The sequence below is a fragment of the Gastrolobium bilobum genome, unplaced genomic scaffold, assembly GCF_033153095.1.
Source record: "Gastrolobium bilobum isolate Gb01-03AN ecotype WA unplaced genomic scaffold, APGP_CSIRO_Gbil_v1 utg26586, whole genome shotgun sequence".
In the NCBI taxonomy this organism is placed as follows: Eukaryota; Viridiplantae; Streptophyta; class Magnoliopsida; order Fabales; family Fabaceae; genus Gastrolobium; species Gastrolobium bilobum.
Window position 1 is genome coordinate 53103 of NW_026895976.1, and position 17412 is coordinate 70514.

The 17412-nt window shown below is 38.4% G+C and overlaps 1 non-coding gene across 1 annotated transcript; it reads right to left on the reverse strand.

Moving 5' to 3' along the window:
• Nucleotides 1-3028: 3028 nt before the first annotated feature.
• Nucleotides 3029-3135, reverse strand: LOC133297084 (small nucleolar RNA R71). The gene has a single exon (XR_009749604.1). It is a non-coding gene; the product is annotated as a small nucleolar RNA R71 (small nucleolar RNA).
• Nucleotides 3136-17412: the final 14277 nt, after the last annotated feature.

Consider the following 17412-nt stretch of genomic DNA (forward strand, 5'->3'; position numbering starts at 1 on the left):
CATGCATTCTCATGTTGTTCTACACTACTCATATACACTTCCTACCGTTGCCATCAACTGGCAAGGTGGAACAGAAAAGGGGAACAAGCCCCAGTACCAAGAGGTTACCTTAATTCGTTCCTTCACTTAGCTCCGCAGCAGCTTAAGTTCCAAGTCTGCTACTCAACAGAACTCCTACATATAGGACGTTCCCACTTACTCAAAGTTCACAAAATGCATGCCAATTCTCAATTTCACATGCATAATACAATCACTTACCTCAATCCACTTGGTCCAAGACCAAGGGCAATCCACCGACTCACGGTTCGGGATTCAAGTCGACGTACGACAACCTATACAACCATGTACAGCCATCAGTATGCGTCCAATAACATCAGAATGCAAAATCACAAAATTCCTCCCCATCCTCCTTGATGGTTCGGCCATAGTAGTGTTAATTTGAGATTTATTTTTCTAAATTTTCTTTCTCATTTTATTACTCATCCTTAGGTTGCCATAAGGCTAATTCAAGTGTTGTTTCGTCGTTTTACGTCTTTTAATCATCGTTTTACCAAATAGCATACTCTAGGTTCATTATGTCCCTAAACACAAGTTATTAATTTCCATTGATTCTTCCACTATCAATCCATCACACAACCCATCTAAAGACCATTTAGTTACACATTACACCATTCAAATTATTTTTTCCAACACAATTACTCATTTTTCCCACAATGGCCGAATTATGCCCTAGGGAATCCCAAAGGATTTCTTTCCATTTTCAACCATTCCACTTCACCTACAATCTCATATTTTTATCATACAATCATTCAACAACTCATTACTAACATCTCAACACATCTCTAAATTTCCACATCTTAAGCACTCAAAATTTTCCTAAGTTAAAATCAACATTTTTCACCTAAAATTTTCATTGCATTTCTAGCTTTAATACATCATTCTAAGGCATTATCATCTAATACACATTTTCCAATTGAGCTCTCTAACATCACAAATCATAAAATCAAGCTTTAGGTTTCCAAAAATTCAATCACAATTAAACCATGTAAATGGGATGGAAACATACTCACAACAAAGGCTAGAAGCTACCCCAAGACTCCTCCAAGCAATGGAAGCTCAAATGACTCTATGAAGCTCCATTTTTCTCAAAATTTCGCAGCTGAATTTGGGCAATAACTCGCCAATGAGAGGGTTTCAAGGATAATGGATACCACCAATGTGTTTGGAAGGTTGTTTCCAACAAATTTCAACACAAAAATCACATGATGTGGTTGAGAATTGGTTGATTTAGCAAGGAAGAAAGTTTGAACCAAAAATGGCTAAGGGGAGAGGGGCAGCTTGATTTTTGCTGAAGGGAGAGGAGAGAAGGTGATGATGAATAGTGGTGATGAGGTGGATTAAGTGGATTTCAAGTGGGGTGGATCCCACGCCACCTCACGTGACTTAAAACTCATCCGGTTTCTCTACGATTCCACTAAATGTCCGTAAATTCACAACCTATTTAGAAACTCTAATTTTTAACATTAACCATTCTCCTTTAATTATACTTGATTAGGTGAGTTCGGAGTTTTCCGGTCATTCGGAGAAAACACTGTTTTAAGCTAATGCGCGTTGGCATGCTTCCCCAAAATGACTTAATTCCATCAGATTTTATCAAAAATCATATTTCCTAACTCAATAGACCATTTATAACTCATATTTGAAACCTAGAGCTCAAAACTCCACTGGCACGTTTTACGGTGCAATCGTACCGCGGTATTTTTACCTGCGAAAAACACTATTCACTGATTTTTCTGAAACTTGCCTATCCACTCAATTTTTCGTTCTGAATCCATTTCCAGGGTTATTTTTATTATCTGAGACCTTCTACTCAATTTTTATCTTCCTAGGGCTGCGTGTTGGCTAATTACCGTTTTGCCCTTTCTTTATATTTTAGCCTAATCTTCAGGATTTTTCACTAATCCTTCACTTAATTACTCACTTAATATTTTAATATTTGATTTAGAAATGTGAGGTGTCATATCGGACTGAACCTACTATCCTTGAGGAACGTTGTCAAGATAGTAAGGGAACGTTTGACCAAATAGGTCACTTACTAACTTTTCTTTTCATTTTTATTCTTTGTAAAATAGTATAAGGCATTAATTAGATTTCCATCCTCGTGGGAACGATAATCTGGGCATTAATACTTCCATTTATTACTTGATGCGTGCACTTGGGTTGAAATTAAGAGAGCAAATGTGTTGAAATTAAGCGCACTTGGGTTGAAATTAAGAGAGCAAATGTGTTTTCTCTTAATGAAATGAGGAACCTTCTACAACATATATATTTTTCACCCAACAGCTTTTGACCCAACAAGTTTTTGGCGCCGTTGCCGGGGATAGATACACTAAATTTTGTCCTTATTACTCTTTTAAGTACATATATACTCTGTATATTTCATTTTATTATTTTTTGTCACATATTCTGCTGATATATACTGTCTGTTTTATGGTTTATGAGTGAAGAGTCTGAAACAAATTCTCACCACTGCACTGAAATACTTGAGGTTTTCTTTGATCCTGAGTTAGAACACACTTTACATAGAAGGAGAAGAAATCTCAAGGAAAATATTTTTGAAAACATGGCTGATCATAACAATAACAATGAAGGAATCCCTCCTGAACAGAACTTTAGAACTTTGGCTGCTCCTTTCATGAACAGACCAGAAAGGGGAGTAATCCTCCTTCCTATAGCTCCCAATTTTGAATTAAAACCCATCATGTTCCACATGATAAGGGGAGCTGGAGTCTTTCATGGACTCCCGTCAAAAGATCCTTACACATACCTCATAAACTTTCAAGACATCTGTGATAACTTCAAAGCTGAGGGTGTGACAGAGGAAAGTATGAGAATGAGGCTGTTCCCCTATTCCCTAGGCTCAAAAGCAAAAACATGGATGAAAACTCTCACCCCTGGATCCATACTCTCTTGGGAGGAACTTTCTAACAAGTTCATAGAAAAGTTTCTCCCTATGTCTTGCCAAGCTGATGTTAGAGAAGAACTCTCTAACTTCATAATGTTTTATGGTGAAAATATTTATGAAGCTTGGGAAAGATACAAGGACATCATCAGAAAATGTCCAAACCATGGGGTGGAGAGTTGGGGTGTTTTACAATCTTTTTATAAAGGCATAGATCATACTTCTCAATCACATTTAGACTTTGCTGCAGGAGGATATTTCTTTACAGGAACCCTTGAATCCAGGTATGAAATCATAGAAGGCACTGCAGAAAGATGTCTCCAATGGCCACTGGAAGGGATGAGCCCAGTAAGGAAGCTAGGCATGCTAGAATTAGACAAACAAACTGCCATGGAATCCCAACTGGCCACATTGATGAATGAGGTGAAGAATCTGAAAGCTGATCAAGAGCAACCAAGAGTGGAAGTCTTACAACTCACAGAAACTGAGAGTGAACCATGCTCAGCCTGTGGTGACCTTCATGATTCAACAAACTGTCCATCTACTGCCTTGGTGTGTTATGCAGAAAAGTTTGGGAGCAGAAACTTCACCTAGGCCAGAGACAATCAGAATGCAGTAACCAACAACAATCAAAACCCCAGAGGAACCATAGTGAAAGATCATAACCATAATCCACAATGGAGACCACCCATGAACCAGGGTCCATACAATAATCAGCAGCAATATCAACAAGGCAGTAGAAATGGAGCATATGAACCACAAAGAAGAACCAATTATGCTCCGTTCCAAAGAGATGACCAACACATCAACACCCTGGAAATTTATGTCAAAGAATATGTCACTAGGAACGATGTTGTGGTCAGAAATATTGAATCCCACCTGGGACAGATAGCTGCTAGCCTCGATACCAGAACACCAGAAAAACTACCAGGAGATACTGAAGTTCCCTCAACCTTTTCTCCAGAAGAATGAGAGGATAGTAACATGTCTAGCTAAAGACATTAAACTAAGCGCTGACTGGGAGGCAACATAGTGGATACTTTTGCCCTTTAACAAAGAGCAAAGTTTTGGGGTGGCTAAACTTAACCACACATCTCCCAAAATTGAGGGAACGTCTGATGTTCAACTCCAAATCCAAATAAAATAATTTCCGTTCCAGGAACGTAGTTTTGGGGTGGTTCAATAATCACACATTCCCATATTTAAAAAAAAATTATTATCTTTTTTTATATATATATTTTATTGCAATTTTAATAAATAAGTAGTATTTCTTTACAATGCAATTTATCTTTCGAGTTCTTTTGTGAAGTAGGTTTACATTTTAGTTATTAGGAATTAATATATTATTATTGTTATTTTAGAATATAGGTAAAAGACAAAGGGAACGTTCACTGGCTTAGGAGATAAGAGTGACAAGGACACCTGTCCCTGCTGAGTCACTTACATATACGCAGCCGTTATCAAATCTGCACTCATTGCAAATTTTGAAAACGTGCCCTGAAAAAGCAACTGTCTTCTCAGACATTAATGCAAATGCTCCTACCCTATTTCCCTCTCTCCCACGTTTCTAACCTATACTGTTCCACCTCCTTAAAACCATCATCAGCAGTTAAAAACCACTAACCCCTCATCACTCGTTCCATAAGTTCCCCTACCACTACCTCTTCAACTCCCTAGCTTCAACCTCCGCGTCCTAAAAAACTCCTCATTTTCCCTCCTCTGCATGCTTATTTAAAATCATTTCCTTTCTTCTTTAATCTTTACCATTCTCTGCTAACTTAGAAACTTTTGCTCTAATTCTCACTTCCCTCTACATTTTGCCCTAACCTTCTCTTTCTTCAACCATGACCAGACTTTCAGTATCTGTTATTCCTGTGGCCAGGAGCCCGAAATCACTAAGGAAGTTGTTCATCTCTACCCAGGGAGGAACATCTTCCTACAAGATAAGGACCATCTTCTCTCCTTTGTGAAGAAAGCCTTGATCAGCCTCAAATGGCTTGCGTTTGCCACTGACGAACGAGAAGTCAACATCTCATTGGTAGCTGAGTTCCTGTATCACGCAAAAAGGCTGCCTAAGGAGAACACCAAGGATGAGGTGACGGTGAGGGGGAAGAAAGTATCATTCTCCCCTTCAGCCATCAAGGAAGTACTCAACCTCCCCACCATTTCCAACTGCCCGTACCAAGAATACATAGACAACAAAGAGGTTTTGACATTCACAAGGGATGTTAAGGACCTGATCGCCGTTAGCAATCCCGTCTACTCAAAAGGATCCCTCTACAAGGGAAGCATGAGAGACGAAGCCAGATTCTGGGCTCTGTTTTCCAACTTTAACCTCACTCCCTCCACCCACGATGCCACTGTCAAGTGGGTACTCCAGGTGAAAATCTACTGCATTATGAGGAACACTAATCTGTGATCTCCGGTCGGGTTTTGCCGTGTGTGACAACCCGTTACGTACCAGTATTGTTATCATTGCATAACAGTTACAATCACAGTAATTGAGTTAATTAAATTACGGGTAAACTTTTTCTTTAATTAAATCCTTAACTTTAAACATTAACCATATCCGTAATTAATAAAACATCACCGTAATCATAAATGCAAAACTCACGGAAGCATAAAACTTATTTATTATCACCCCTCTAAGCAATACCATCACTTTAAGTTGTAAAATAACACTTTTTCAAAATCTTGCACAGTGGGAATCGATTCCCAACCTCAAGGAATCGATTCCCAGAGCTACAGTAACACACGGAAGCTAAAATTTGACTCCCCTGTTTTGAGGAATCGATTCCCTCCCAAAAAGAAATCGATTCCTTGAAGCAAAGAACATAGAATTAAGCCACTGTGATGTTGGGAATCGATTCCTTTCAAGAGGGAATCGATTCCTTAACTGCAGAATTGTATTTTGACAGCTTTTAATGCACTAAATGGGTGATGTGACTTACTCCTAACACCTTAATACTTAATATACATCCTACACTAGTACTAATGTAGGCTCTAGGCCCTTCCATCATGCATATTCATTAATCAATGCATCATTTACAATATTCTCAATATCATAGCCATTTTACACATCAAATGGTCTATTTACAACACAAGTTTTCCAATGCCTAAAATACAACATAGGTGGCCATGGACATGTCCCATGCTCACTCAAAATACAAATAGAAACAAGCGGCATAAATGTACATTAAATACATAGACCTAGAATCTAATCATGAACACCTCAAAAGCATGGAAACCTCAACATGCAATATGCTCATGATCAAAGTCCAAGATGCTACATGTCATACTGTGTGCATCAAATAAACTCCTCCAAAATGCCATGCTATCTATATGCTCCTCATGATCTAACTCCACCACTAAGCGGGCCTCTTGCCCGAAGCTCCTTCATGCTCGCTATATCCTAAAATGATGTCCCCAAACGCGGGGTGAGATATACAAATATATCTCAGTAAACCAAGGGTACTAGAGAATCACTCCACCCCATGGCTTACTCAATGTGCAACAATAACATCATGTAAAATGAATAACATACAAAAATCAGAACAACTGGGCACAAATCCAAGAACATCCACATAAGGATTCCGTTCAAGGACCCCATCATATAACTCCTGGGAAGCTTCTTCGTGCATATCCCATGGATGAGACGACCCCATGGAAAAACCCAACTGGAACTCCTCATGAGCCCTATCCAGCGGAAGTCCCACGTTTGGATCAACCTGGTGCCGCTCCCAAAGCCGGCCCCACGGCAAAACCTGACCGGAATCCCCAAAGGATATCTCCAGCGGAAGTCCAAACCACACACATCTACTGGCCAGAGATCACAAAATTTAACACACAACATGCTCCAAGCATGTCACACAATCAAACAATAATGCATGAACATACATATTCACACAATGCCAAAGGCACAAAATCCAACTACAACCTTCCACTAGGTGTGGTAGAGCACACAAGGGATTGAAACCTAAGTTCCAAAGGTTTACCTCAACTCCGCAAATATTTCTCTTCCACGTAAGCTCCAAGCTTACTCCACTTCCATTGATTCCGTGCGAGGTAACCTATATTCAACAATTAACCAATATCATCAATACTTGCATACCACCAATACAAGTCAAGAAAATAATTCTCAACACAAAAACTTAGGCCAATGGCCAACTTATCTTTAATTCGATCACCACAACTATTTTAGTCATTCAACCAATTCATCGTTTATGCACCAAGGCATCACTCATTGGTTGTACCACATTCTCACGTCATTTTCCTTATTTCTTTCCATATGGTCGAAATCCCACACACACAATACATCCAACTTTCTTCCTTCCCATTTCATTACATCATACCAACCTACCATCCATTTAATCACCATTTACAACCCCAACTACAAAATTTTTACATCATTTTTTTCTCCAAACCCTTTATGGTTCGAATTGCTCAATGACACATGCTCCAAGGTTTTCAATCCAATTCAACACTCACACATACCATACAATCCTATTATTAACTCATACCAATGCTCTACAATTCAAATATTCAATCATACCATTATCTCAAATCACAAAGTATTGAAATTCAACTCAAAATTCACTAAGTTACAATTTTACAAATCACCATAAATTTTATTGCATCAATCATCACCATTTATCATTCTAAGTATTTAATTCCAAAGGAGACATACCATTTAATGCTTCTAACTACCATAACTCAACACACCTCATCAAAACCCACACTAATTTTATGATCTCAATCAAAACTCCATTAGAATGAGAAAACTTACCACCAATAGCTTCTTAGGGTCCAAGGTAATGATCTCCTTCCAATGGTTCAACATAAAAGTTCCCAAAGATTCTCCAAAAACCCAATATTTTCGTGGTTGTTTTAGGGGTAAATCCCCCTCCACAATGCTCCCCACAAGGTGAACTCTACATGAAAGTCACTCACAATCTCAAGGGGAACAACTTTGTAGTTGGAAGTTTCTTTCAAAAATGGCTAGAAAAGGGAGTTGCAATTGAAAGGCTCTCTAACCCTTAACAACGGAGAAACCCATGGGAGGAAGAGGAGAGAGAAAAATCAGAATTTGTCTCTCACTTTGTCCATTTGGCACTTAAATCATTTAAGTGGGTCCCACACGTCACTTAACTTTCTTACATCATCCATTTTAACCCACAAATTCATAACCTACATATTTTTCTCGTTCACGTCATATTTTTACTTTATAGAAATACTGATCATAATTTCACACTTATCGGTGTTAGTATATGGATGTCCTAGAGACAATCTTTTAATTAGATTAGGACATATGTGGACCTTTGTATTGTCGCAAATAAATAAAAGCACTATTTATCCTGTTTCATATTTTGTCTCAATATTACTGTTAATATTTTATATGAGTAACTGGATAAACCCCTTGGAATAAAATAGGTATCTCTTGAGTATCTGTGATGAGATCACGATCATGAGGATTCAAGGATACTGGATATTTATTCCTAATTTTATGTTCCTAGTCTAGAGACACTCAGAATGGGGATCAGTGATCTTGGGTAAGACTAGCACGACTTATATACTTGTATTCGGATGCAAGGTAAATACCTCATGAGCTACAGATATGGAGATGTCTTAGCTAAAGTCGTGGGTGGATCTATAAGGGTATAGCTGGCACCGAACAGACCTACAAAAGAGACTCTATGAGGAAATCTCGCAGAGAGTATCATTAGAGTAGTCTCTTTATATTTGGGTATGTCTTTCCTTAGACCAGAAGTTATTACCTAGACTGTGTTCTAGAAGGCATGCTTTGACCGTATACCTCGTCTGCCTGAAACATGGAGACTCATAGGTATACTGTTGGGCTTGTCCTGAAAGAGCACAGGGCTAGGGTGATAAGCTGAAGGAATTCGACAAGTCTCTGTGAGAGATTAGCTTATCTGTAAACCGGAGAAATCGGGATGACATTTACAAGGACTCAAGAATCTATGCATAGTAAAAGAGATCATGAGATGATCTGCCTTTAGAGTCAGTAAATTGAAGATTCCCTATTTCGAATAAAGCTTACCCTAAACAGCAAGGGTTGATACGCTTCCTTACCCTAGGTTTCATGGGAAGGTAACCGAGACGAAAAGAAATACATACGGCAACCAAATATGTGTAATAGGATGATCAAGTCATTAATCTAACTAGCTCTGGGGCAACAAAGCATTGCTAGTTCTCTGTGTTGTCATTAAATGGGTTGTGGGCTTGTTGGGCCCGAGCCCACTTATGTCAGTGGCTATGTTAGACCTAATGGGTCACACACTAACACCTTAATGTCATGATGATATAGCATTAAAGGTATTGGGCCTAATAATGGTTGTTAGCCCAAGATGAAGTTTGGAAGCCCACCTAAGAGGGAGAGGGCGCATGGTATTGTTAATGGGCTTGGATGGTCCAAGACATTACTAATTAATTTACTTAGTTAAATTAATTATCAAATATTTAAATTTTGAATTTTGAATTTGAAATTTCAATTTTGAATTTGAAATTTCAATTTTGAATTTTGAATTTGAATTTTGAAATTCGAATTTTGAATTTGAATTTTGAAATTTGAATTTGAATTTGAAATTTGAATTTGAATTTAGAATTTAGATGTTTGAACGTTTGAATTTAAATGTTTGAATTCAAATTTGAATTGGCTATGAAAAGTTGTTTCATAACAAAAGGATAAGATGAGATCTTGTTGGAACAAATCTCTTGTATCAAGAGAAGATCTATGGAGATCTCCAAAGGCTGATTTGGGGCGCCATTTTGGTGGGAGATGATTGTCATCTTGTCAAACCAACAAGCTCCAATCAGATTTGGTTGTTGAGAGAATCAGTGAGCTAGTTGGTTCAAACTTGAATGCAACAGCTCAAATGTATATGGACCCTTTTTGGGCTGAATAGGGGCGCGTGAATTGGTGATCATATGATGACCATTGGTTCAGAATTTTGACTAGATAAAGACCTAGTCTTATAAGGATTCAAAGGGGAGGTTGTTGGGATTTTTGAATTGCAACAACTCCCCCTTTGTCTCACTCACTTGTGCACCACTTTCATTATAAGTAAAGTAAAAATTCTGATTTGATACACTAATTCTCCCCCTCTCTTGTGCGCCTAGTTGGTGAGTTCCTCTTTAAGGTTTTTCAAAAGAACCTAGTCAATTCTTCTATATACCATTCCCACTCTTGTGAAGTTTTCATGCTGGAGACTTCACTCTTCTAAACACATATACCTAGCCTCCTTCTTCACCTATTAAGCGCATAGCAAGCCTCTCTGTGGTGGTCAATTGGTGGCTTTCAAGAAAGCGTTCTTGCATCTTGACGTGGGTGGTGTGGATCAATGTTAGAGGGTTTGAACCCTTCAAACCTAACACTGATCGTCTTGGAGTTTTGAACTCACAAACAAAGGTAATATCACATGCCATAAAGCATGATTCTTGATTGCATGTGTAATTCCGCATATGAAAAATTTTGTTTTTCCCTCTCACATGCTACGGCCTTCAAGGCCATTTTACTTTGAAGTGGTATCAGAGCCCGTTCGCTTTACCATCGGCGGGTGATGGTACTTTGTTTGTGAAATTAATTTTCTCACGGTCAAAATGTCTTTTTGTTAAAGATTAATTCTTTGCATGTGGATTTTTTTTATGAACATGTTTAATATGATTATGGTGTTCATATATCTACATGACCTCATAGTTTTGTTTGTTTTGATTCTTTGTGAAAGTTTTCAAAAGAAACATTTTTTTTTAAAAAGGAAATATGATTCTGCCATGATGTGAATATTCAAATGCATTATTTTCTCGATGATTTTATTTAATAAAATTTTTGTATATGATGATGTATGGTTCGGCCATATGAGTTATGGTTGAATAAATGGTTTAATTTTTGTGATCTTTGAGAAAGATTTGACAAAGATTTGAATTATGCATAAAGATGCAAAATTCGACCATTGGGAGAAAATTGGAAATTTTTTGAATTTTGATTCTTGTTTTGATATTTTAATTGTTAAATTATCAAAATATATGTGAGGAAATATTTATATAATATTTGATATTATGTGCTTGCAAGATGTTTAAATTTTCAGGTGCAATTTGGAAGGGGATGGTCATGGTTCCCGAAATTCGAATTTCAAATTTTAAATTAATGTGTAATTTTGCTCTATTTTAATTAGAGTTGTAATTTGAATTTTGAATTTTGTATTTTTATTATTTGTCCCTCCAAAGATGTTTTGGAGTTTCTTTAATTATATGTAATTAGAGAATTAGGCTAGTGGCGTATAGACGACGAAGAGCCGATGCTTAAGAAGCAAGATGGACAAATGCACGAGCACCATGACCATCTCAAATAAAACTATTTTATATGCATGTATGCTTTTATGTTTTGAACGACTAATATGCATGAATTGGACAAATCGCGTTTGTATGTATTATTATGCATGTCCAATTACGACTAGTGTAATCTAATAGATGTTTGACATAGGATAACGACTAGCATGATACTAATATAAATGCGTTTGATGAGACCTAATAAACCCCAAATAAAAAGAACCCTTAATGGAATAAATTATTAAGCATATGATTACCTCCCACCACCAATATTACTCGAACCTCCTCTACATAGTGGTGCTCCAAAACTCAATTGGGACCCACTGTTTCGTTGAGTAAGAGTAGTATTAGAAGTGTTAGACACTTAGGGTGCTGGTTAATACTTAACTGAGACATAAGTTGCAGGCTCAGCCGGGCTTATGTGCTTAGGGTAATAATGCTAGGTTGGTTGCATGAGATGCACCACTAAGTGACAAGGAGTTGTCAACCTAATGTTAAGAGAGGGTATGAGATACTGTTGATGAGGATCAACCCATTATTTAAATTAATCTTGCGGTCACAGACGGGGGTTAAAATAGATAATCGCACTCTTAATCTCACTAAGGTAAAATCTAAAAGTAGATTAACCCTAAGTCAAATGGGAAGGGTCATTGACTTAGATAAAATAGTGGGAGGGGCAAATTATTTAAAGTCTTTAATAATTTGTTTATACAACATGTCTAAATATATTAATTAAATCATCTTTACATCTTTTTCAGTTTTTAGTATGACTAATCCACTGTCACTGCGCTCAATACTCGATACGAACAAACTGACCGGTTCAAACTTTATGGACTGGTATCGGAACTTAAGAATTGTTCTTAGGGCCGAAAAATAGCTTATGTCCTGGATGCTGCATTACCCGTAGCTCCTAGGGAAGGGGAAGATGGGTTCGCGGAATTTGATTTCGAGGCCCACAAACAGCACATGGATGACAATGTGTTGACTGTCTGCATCATGTTGGCATCCATGTCGCCTGAACTGCAAAAGCAGCATGAGCATATGGATGCTCCCTCTATTGTCTTACATCTCAAGGAGTTATATGACATTAAAGGCAGGCATGAGAGGTATGAGGCCTCTAGAGAATTGTTCTCATGCAAGATGTCTGAGAACATGTCTGTGAGCAGTCATGTTCTTAAGATGATCGGGCTCATTGAGAAGCTAGGAAATCTAGGCTTCGTGATGGATGTCGAGCTAAGTAATGACTTAGTCCTAACCTTGCTTCCACCTTCCTTCAGTCAATTCATTATGAATTACAACATGCATGAGTTTCTTGTGAGCTTGCCTGAATTGTTAAGCATGTTAACAACTGCTGAAGTGTCTATCAAGAAGGATAGGACACATGCTCCTCTGATTGGTGGGCCTAGCAAGGCAAAGGGTAAGGGCAAGGAGCCTGCAAAAGGAGACTCCCTTAAACCCAAAGGAAAACCCAAGAAGAAGAAAGGAAAAAAGAAGGGTAAGAGTGCATCCAAGGACAAAAGCGATGCTGAGTGCTTCCATTGTGGCAAGAAAGGCCATTGGAAGAGGAATTGTCCAGACTACCTGAAGAGTGAGAAGGACAAGGAGCATGGTGATGCTTCTACCTCAGGTACTTTCATGATTGAGATAAATTATTCTTGTGCTAATCCTACCTCATGGATATTGGATACCAGTTGTGGTTCTCATATCTGCAATATGTTGAAGGTGCTTAGGAGCCCAGGGAGATTGGAGAGAAATGAGGTGGACCTCCGCGTTGGCAATGGAGCAAGGGTTGCTGCTCATTCTGTTGGAGATGCCGACCTTATTTTGCCTACGGGCCTTTTATTGCATTTGAATAATTGTCTTTATGTTCCAAACATTTCTAGAAACATTATTTCTATTTCTTGTTTAGAACAAGATGGTTTTACTTTTAGTATTAAGAATGGTACATTTTCTATCATTTCGAATGATAATGTTTATGGTACTGCTTCTTTAATAAATGGATTGTATGTTCTGGAAATGGGAACTGAAGTGCTCAATATAGCTGTGAAACGACCTAGGATAGATAATCAATCTTATCTTTGGCATTGTAGACTAGGGCACATAAACGAAACAAGATTGTCTAGGATGCATGCAAATGGATACCTAGATTCCATGGATTTGGAATCCTATGGACAATGTGAATCTTGTCTAGCTGGGAAAATGACTTGTCAAGGGCCCAAAGGGCTTGAGAGTCATTGGGCTAGTGAGTTATTAGAACTCATTCACACTGATGTTTGTGGGCCAATGTCTATAGAGGCTAGAGGAGGATACTCCTATTTCATCACCTTTACTGATGACAAATCAAGATTTGGGTACGTGTACCTAATGAGATATAAATCCGAAGCCTTTGAAAAGTTCAAGGAGTTTAGGAATGAAGTAGAGAAATAGCGTGGCAAGATGATTAAGACATTACGATCAGATCGTGTTGGTGAATATTTGAGCCATGAGTTTTAGGATTATCTGAGAGAAAATGGAATTCTCTCGCAGTTTACTGCACCTTACACACCACACCAAAATGGTGTCTCCGAAAGGAGAAACAGGACCTTGTTAGACATGGTCAGGTCTATGATGAGTGAGACTCAACTTCCAAAATCGTTTTGGGGATATGCCTTAGACACAACGGCATACCTTCTAAATACGGTACCGTTTAAATCTGTTCAGACCACACCATATGAGATATGGAATGGTAAGAGACCCAACCTGAGTTACCTCAGGGTATGGGGATCACCAGCTTATGTCAAAGCGTTGGCATCAGACAAGATTAGTGCTAAGAGTACTAAATGTCTATTTGTGGGCTATCCCAAAGGTACTAAGGGATACTACTTTTACTCCATGGATGAACACAAGGTGTTTGTGTCAAAGAATGTTGAGTTCCTTGAGAAGGATTTGATCTCTCAAGGAGCCACTGGGAGTAAGATTGATATTGAAGAAGTTCAAGAACCACATGAACAGATTGAGGAACCCGAGTCTGCTCCGCAGGCGACGTTCTCCAATGGAGAAGTAAACACACAACTCCGTAGGTCAACGAGGGTCATCCATCCACCTGAGAGGTATGGGTTTGTGATTGAGAATCAGCAAACCGTCGAGGATGATGAACCAAGTAACTACGAAGAGGCAGTCAAGGATGTTGACTCTTCTAGATGGCTTGAAGCCATGGAATCTAAAATGGATTCGATGTATCAAAAAAAGGTATGGACCTTGGTTCCTAAACTGCAAAGAATAGTTCCTATCGGTAACAAATGGGTCTTTAAAAGAAAGACTGGTGCAGATGGCAACGTTCAGACCTACAAAGCTAGGTTGGTTGCGAAAGGGTATCGTCAAAGACAAGGAGTTGACTATGATGAGACTTTCTCGCCTGTTGCCATGATCAAATCTATTAGGATCATGCTTGCAATAGCGGCATAACACGACTATGAAATTTGGCAAATGGATGTCAAGACCGCCTTCTTGAATGGGTTCTTGAAGGAGGAAGTGTACATGACACAACTTGAGGGCTTTGAAATCAAAGATTAGGAGCATATGATATGCAAACTTCAAAGGTCGATATATGGGCTAAAGCAAGCATCAAGGAGTTGGAATATTCGTTTTGATGAAGTCGTTAAGAATAACAGTTTTATCAAGAACGAGGATGAACCTTGTGTTTACAAGAAGGTTAGTGGGAGTAATGTCGTCTTCCTGGTACTTTATGTAGATGACATATTATTAATAGGAAATGACATCACCACATTACAAATAACGAAAGAGTGGCTTTCAAAAAGCTTCACCATGAAGGATTTGGGAGAAGCAGCCTTTATACTTGGTATAAAGATCTATAGAGATAGATCCAAGAGGCTGCTGGGTTTATCTCAATCCACGTATGTTGACAAGATGCTAAAGAGGTTTAGCATGGAAGGGTCGAAAAGGGGTTTTCTTCCCGTCAGTCATGGGGTACATCTTTCAAAGGCTATGTGTCCTAAGTCACAGCCTGAGAAGGATCGCATGAGTGGAATTTCATACGCTTCGGCTATTGGATCCATCATGTATGCCATGATATGTACGAGACCAGATGTCTCATATGCTTTGAGCATTACGAGCAGATACCAGTCGAACCCTGGAGAGGGTCAATGGACAGCAGTCAAGACCATCCTTAAATACTTAAGAAGAACTAAGGATATGTTTCTCGTCTATGGTGGGGTTGATGAGCTAACAGTGAAAGGGTTCACTGATGCCAGCTTTCAGAGTGACAAAGATGACTGCAAGTCACATTCAGGGTTCGTATTCACCTTAAATGGTGGGGCAGTATCTTGGAAGAGTTTCAAGCAGGAGACAACAGCAGATTCAACGACAGAAGCTGAATACATAGCTGCTTCAGAAGCAGCTAAGGAGGTCGTGTGGATCAAGAAGTTCATATCTTAACTTAGGGTGGTTCCAAGCGTGGATGAGCCCATACAGTTGCTTTGCGACAACACTGGAGCCATTGTGCAGTCAAAAGAACCTAGGTCTCATCAAAGATCTAAGCACGTGCTCCGCAGATATCACCTGATTAGAGAAATCATTGATAGGATGGATGTAAAGATGGATTATATTCCCACAGATGATAACCTAGCCGATTCTCGGACAAAGGTTGTTTCTCAGAGAAAACATGATAGTCATTATGAGGCTTTGGGTATATGACTTAGGTCTGATTGGCTCTAGGCCAAGTGGGAGCTTGTTAGTATATGGATGTCCTAGAGACAATCTTTTAATTAGATTAGGACATATGTGGACCTTTGTATTGTCGCAAATAAATAAAAGCACTATTTATCCTGTTTCATATTTTGTCTCAATATTACTGTTAATATTTTATATGAGTAACTAGATAAACCCCTTGGAATAAAATAGGTATCTCTTGAGTATCTGTGATGAGATCACGATCATGAGGATTCAAGGATACTGGATATTTATTCCTAATTTTATGTTCCTAGTCTAGAGACACTCAGAATGGGGATCAGTGATCTTGGGTAAGACTAGCATGACTTATATACTTGTATTCAGATGCAAGGTAAAGAACTCATGAGCTACAGATATGGAGATGTCTTAGCTAAAGTCGTGGGTGGATCTATAAGGGTATAGCTGGCACCGAACAGACCTACAAAAGAGACTCTATGAGGAAATCTCACAGAGAGTATCATTAGAGTAGTCTCTTTATATTTGGGTATGTCTTTCCTTAGACCAGAAGTTATTACCTAGACTGTGTTCTAGAAGGCATGCTTTGACCGTATACCTCGTCTGCCTGAAACATGGAGACTCATAGGTATACTGTTGGGCTTGTCCTGAAAGAGCACAGGGCTAGGGTGATAAGCTGAAGGAATTCGTCAAATCTCTGTGAGAGATTAGGTTATCTGTAAATCGGAGAAATAGGAATGACATTTACAGGGACTCAGGAATCTATGCATAGTAAAAGAGATAATGAGATGATCTGCCTTTAGAGTCAGTAAATTGAAGATTCCCTATTTCGAATAAAGCTTACCCTAAACCGCAAGGGTTGATACGCTTCCTTACCCTAGGTTTTATGGGAAGGTAACCGAGACGAAAAGAAATACATACGGCAACCAAATATGTGTAATAGGATGATCAAGTCATTAATCTAACTAGCTCTGGGGCAACAAAACATTACTAGTGCTCTGTGTTGTCATTAAATGGGTTGTGGGCTTGTTGGGCCCGAGCCTATTTATGTCAGTGGCTATGTTGGACCTAATGAGTCACACACTAACACCTTAATGTCATGATGATATAGCATTAAAGTTATTGGGCCTAATAATGGTTGTTAGCCCAAGATGAAGTTTGGAAGCCCACCTAAGAGGGAGAGGGCGCATGGTATTGTTAATGGGCTTGGATGGTCCAAGACATTACTAATTAATTTAATTAGTTAAATTAATTATCAAATATTTAAATTTTGAATTTTGAATTTAAAATTTGAATTTTGAAATTTGAATTTTGAATTTGAAATTTGGAATTTGAAATTTGAATTTTGAAATTTGAATTTTGAAATTTGAATTTTGAATTTGAATTTTGAAATTTGAATTTTGAATTTGAAATTTGAATTTGAA